We start from the raw sequence: 6,000 nt of genomic DNA on the forward strand, positions 1-6,000 counted from the left end.
AGATTGAAACTTGACAAACCAAAGTCAACAAAGAAGAAAGCCCTCAAAGCAACATGGGACGATTCCTCCTCAGACGAATCGGAGGGAGAAAGGCAAAAGCACCAAAGTCACCTCGCGCTGATGGCTCGCGAAGAGGAATCGGAAGACGAGTCCGAACCCGAATCAAGCTACGAGTCCGCACTCGTTTCCGAAGGTTCCGAAGAGGTATACCTAAACTTAAATCGTAAATTCTTTAGAATTATCTCGTGTTTAAATAAAAAATTAGTTAAATTGGAAAATGAAAATAAATCACTTCTTGAAGAAAATCAAAACCTCAAGGAACAATTAAAAAATTCGAATCCAACTCAAGACCGAACACTTGAGGAGGAGAATTTATCATTAAAAAGTGAAATTAATAAGTTAAAAGAATTGTTGGAAAAATTCACAACAAGATCTAAAAATTTAGATTTAATTCTAAATAACCAAAAGGCATGCTATAATAAAACCGGACTTGGATATAAGTCAAAATCAAACAAAACCTTTAAATCATTATTAACCCAACACAAAGTAACTAAACAAGCTTGGGTCCCGAAAGCGTGCTTAACCACGCAAGTAGGACCTAATCAATTCTATATACTTAAAGATAAAATACATTATATAAACTTGAATAAATCAGATCAAAAACTAAAAAATAAATTTAACTTAAAATCAAAATTCAAAACTCAACAAAATTTAGACTATCACCAAGTTGATTATAACTATAAAAAGAATCGACACAAACCCAAAATCTAAATTAATGGCCAATAATTCAGGCTCGGAATAGTGGCACCTCCAAAACTAACATACCGAAGGTAACCCAAAACAAACTAACCAGGTAATTAGGATTAGTTAAAAAGAGACCGAGGTTAACTTGACTCATGGTATTGGTGAAGTTTTGGATGATAGTACGTTAGGAAGCTTGGGCATCGCATGTCTAGAAAGATATGGCTTCGATCCGTGCATTTGGCCAAGTGGAACCGACCGAACCCTTAAAGCGATCCTAACCAGTTAGACCAAGATTTAGTACTAAGTTCCGTGGATAGGACTATTCGGAAAACTTCGAAAGGTTGGTTACTTCTAATGATGTCCCTGTGACTCACCAAGCTTAGAAGTTTATCCGAAGAATGCCTATTTGTGGAAACCAAAACTAAATCTGAATCTAACACAAGTCAAACCAAAAGTCTGTGATCAAACCAATTTCATCTCACAAAATCATAGGATTCCCTGATTGATAACATAGATCGGGTGAGATGAATTAGGCTTATTTTAATTTTAAACTTAAAAATTAATTTCAAAACTTTTAATTTTAAACTTAAAAATTAATTTCAAAACTTTTAATTTTAAACTTAAAAATTAATTTCAAAAATTTTAGTTTTTAACTTAAAAATTAATTTCAAAACTTTTAATTTTAAACTTAAAAATTAATTTCAAAACTTTTAATTTTTTTAAAACTTAAAAATTAATTTCAAAAATTTTAATTTTAAACTTAAAAATTAATTTCAAAATCTTAATTTTAAACTTAAAAATTAATTTCAAAATTTTAATTTTAAAACTTAAAAATTAATTTCAAAAACTTTAATTTTAAACTTAAAAATTAATTTCAAAATCTTAATTTTAAGCTTAAAAAATTAATTTCAAAATTTTAATTTTAAACTTAAAAATTAATTTCAAAAATTTTAATTTTAAACTTAAAAATTAATTTCAAAAATTTTAATTTTAAACCTAAAAATTAATTTCAAAATTTTAAACTTAAAAATTAATTTCAAAAATTTTAGTTTTAAACTTAAAAATTAATTTTAAAAGAAACTTAAATTAATCTCAAAATTTCAATTGAAACTTAAAGTTTTCAAAATCTTACCAAAAAAAAAAAAAAAAAAAAAAAAAGGTCAAAAACCCCGCCCCAGCGACCCCGGGCGCCCGGAAAGAGTCCGGGCGCCCGGAGTGCCCTATAAATAAGGGGCAGCAGGCGCCCCCAACCTCTGCCCCACTCATTCTCACTTTTGCCAAGGTTCACTTTGAACCTCAGTGCGAAAGTACTCTAAATTAAATTTTCGTGCGGTGAAGACGCTGTTGCGATTCAACCGAGGTCGTCAAATCTATATTTTTTCGATGGCTCCTCGGTAAAATATTCTTCCCCTCTCTAAAATAATTTTTTTTTTTTTGTTGTCTTCTAAATTTTTTCATATATTCTTTATATACAGTAAGAAACGAACAAATACTGGTGCTGGACCCTCCAATGCTAGTACAGACCTTAGGTTTCCCACAGACGAACATAGGATTAAATTTGAGTCCACCATCTATAAGGCCATTAGGACTACCTGCATAGATAGAGCCTTCTTCCTAAGGTCATGTCCCTCTGCTTTAGAGGTTATAGGCCACTACAATTTAAGGAACCTTGTAGAATGTACCAGTCCAATAAACATAAGTCTATGTGCCGAATTTTGCAATAATTTAGTAAAAATAGATGACTTCACCTATACCACTAGGGCAGCAGGCACTGATATCGTTTTTTCCCCTACGACTATTAGAGAGTTTTTAGAGTTGCGTCCTTCTACTTGCCCCTTTTTGTGCTATCCTCCGAGGGATCTACCGTTCGACGATCCCTACTCACATATTACTTTCGATACGATGTATTCGTATTTTTTTTGGGAGAGAGAGATCCCACTGTAACACAGTTTCGGTCAGTAGAACTTAGAGTCCATGACTACGCTCTTTATAGGGTTGTAGTTCTTTGTATTTTACCACTGACCACTCGGGACATCGCTGTGATGCGCCCATTCCATTCATTCCTACTTTATGCCCTGATTCATAGGTTGGAGATTGACATTAGCCTACATATCTTCTCCACCATCACTTACGCAGCCGGATACGTGACTGACAGTCGAGTCCATATGCCATTTGGTCACATTCTGACAGCCTATATGTCCTCACTGCACATTGATGTCACTAGAGGAGACGTTGCCCATATGACCGAGTTCGATGTTATATCCTCTCGGAACTTCTCCTTAGCCGGCATTCACGTAGATAGAGATGACGGGACTATGACTTGGCGGAGGGGGGCACAGCACCAGCCCGATCCAGACGCACAGATGGACGAGTTCATGCTCGCACTATTTCCGGAGGAAGCCGCACCGGCTCCACCACCACCCCCAGCTCGAGCACCACGACACGCTTCCCGCACTCTAGCCGACCGTATGACCGGACTAGAGAGAGCCATGGCGAGTCTCCAGCAGGAGAACTCCGATTTTCATCGGGACATGCGGCGAGAGGTTGCCGAGTTACGAGCTGCCGGGGACACCCGCCACACTGAGCTGATGACACTTCTTCGATCCTTGGGGTCTGGACCACCCTCTTCATCATCTCAGTAGCTTTAGTGATGACCTACTTCTGTAGCTACACTATTTGTAAAATATTTTTGGAGTTATCTAGTGATATTTCAAACTTACATTGAATATATTCTTACTCAATAGACTAGGATCCTTCAAAAATACTTTCAAAACTGATTTTATCAACTTATAGGCTAAACTTGTTTGATTTCAAAATTTCCATTTTTAGACTTTCAAAAACAGTTTTGGCCTTAGACTAGTCTTACATCCTTAGAAAGCATGTACCCATAGGTTTAGTTCTTGAGCATCTCACCAACACCTTAGGTTTACCTTGCTTGTGGTTGATAAACATAGAAAGGGGTGAGATGCATAGGCCATCTGTCTGGACCTAAGATGCTTATTTCAGTGCATCAGTATCAGTCTGGACGTTAAATACAATTCAAATATTAATCAGATTAAAGTTCATCAGTCAAATCAAACACTGACTGATTATAATTAACTTAATCTGACTAACCAAGTGAAAGCTACTATTTTCTAATAGTTAGTTAGTACCTAATTGGTTAGACAGCTGGTTAGATATCAAATTCAGGGGGAGAAATAAACTACTTTAGTTTTCCAAAATGAATTTTCAACTTAATTTTTAAAATCAAAGTTTAAAAATAATTTGTTTAAAATTGTGAAATTTTTAATCTCACAAACTTTTTACCTATTCTTTGAAAACTGAACTTTTCAAGTAAAGATTTAAACTTAATCTTACTTAAAAAATTGTCCTGAGTCTATTTCTTAAAAATTTGATTTTACTTAATTTTGACAATTTAATTTGAAAGATAAATTTTACAAAGTTTAGTTTACAAACTAAGCTTCTCAAAATTATTTTCCTTGATTTTGAAAATTGAATCTTGTACACTTAGTGTTGAAAAATAAATTTCAATTAGTTTTGAAAACTAGACTTTTCAAACTTAGTTTTGGAATTTTGGTTTTGAAAACTTATGTTTAAGTAGCATTTCAAAGTTGAAACTTGTTTTGGACCTTATAGACGTATGTTTGAAAATTAACCTATCTAAACTTAGCATTTTTTTTAAAACTAAAAGCTAACGCTTTAAACAAAATTACAAAACTTTATACTCCCCCAAGTCAATTTGATCTTCTCTTGGATTTAAAAACACAGTTATTGTTCAAGGTATTATTGTTTTCGGTATTTCTCACTGTGTATCTTTACCCTTGTTTTTTTTGATGAATGCCAAAGGGGGAGGGTTAGGTTGGTTAAGTTAGAGCAACTTAATGCAAACTTGAAAAACTAACTTAAACCTTAAAAATCATGCTTGATTCTTGCATATTTTTTATCACTAACTTAACCAGGTTGTCATTCCATCAAAAAGGAGGAGATTGTTGGTGCGGTTAGCACTAACGGTCTAACTCAGGTTTTGATGAATGACAAATCAGGTTAAGTTAGGTTTGTTGTTGTCGACACTTTTATCAAGTGTGCGAAGTCCAGCTAGGTCGACGGGCCGACCGGATAGTTGGCGAGAAGTCCAAGCGGTCGACGGGCTGACCGGACGCGAGAAGTCCAGCTAGGTCGACGGGCGACCGGATAGTGGCGAGAAGTCCAAGCGGTCGACGGGCTGACCGGACGCTGGCGCCAAGCCAGGTCAACGGGCTGACCGGACGTGCAAGTAAGTGAGGTAAGTCACCGAGGGGTGCGAGGACGCGTTCCGGGTAGGGAACATTAGGCGTCGATCCGCTTAGATCCATTTCGGATATCGAGTCGAGATCGTGACTAGATTCCGCTCTCGGAAAGACGGAATCTAAGTCATACTTGCTCATCTATAAAACCGTGCTAACATTCTTTCTGCAGGTACATTTGCCTCGGACTAACCTTTTCTTGCGGGAGAAGGACTTCTGGAGAAGAGGGGTCCGAGCGTTAATATCCACCAGTCGTCGCCACGTGGAGCATCATGGTTTGTGCAGCTACGTGCGCCGGAAGGGATCCAGCGCGGACATATAAAGAAGCCCCGAGCTTCAAAACCAATCATTCGAGAACTCTTCGACTGCTGGTCCTGCTGCTCCACGTTCCTGCGACGCTAACAAAGCTCCGACAAAGTGCTTCTTCGTCTTTTTGGTTAATTTCCTTGTCGGTATTACTTTGTTTCATTAGCATTCCTTGTACTCATTTTGTAATTATATTCGAATTGCTAGTGATTGCCCAACGAAAGTGGTCAAGGACCACGGGCCTTCGAGTAGGAGTCGTCACAGGCTCCGAACGAAGTAAAAACAAATGTGTCTACTTTTCTTTTCCGCTGCGCTTATACTCGAAATTTTCGAATCGATATTCACCCCCCCTCTATCGAACCTATCGGTCTTACACTGATAACACGATCTTCTGTGCGTGACACCACACAATATGTTATCTACAATATAAATTAATTGAACATCTACATTTGGTATATAAATGTAGACACTTGACCAATGTGATTCTTATAAATGTTTATACAAAAGCTAGGCTTTTAGTATACACTCCAACACGGTCGGCTTAAGCGATCGGCCGAGACATATTCAATAGGAAGCATTCTTAATAGTGTATATGATCGACTTGAACGATCGACCGAGATATATTCAACAGGGGTATTCTTGATATATGGTCGGTTTGAACGATTGG

The sequence above is a fragment of the Zingiber officinale genome, chromosome 7A, assembly GCF_018446385.1.
Source record: "Zingiber officinale cultivar Zhangliang chromosome 7A, Zo_v1.1, whole genome shotgun sequence".
Taxonomy (NCBI): Eukaryota; Viridiplantae; Streptophyta; class Magnoliopsida; order Zingiberales; family Zingiberaceae; genus Zingiber; species Zingiber officinale.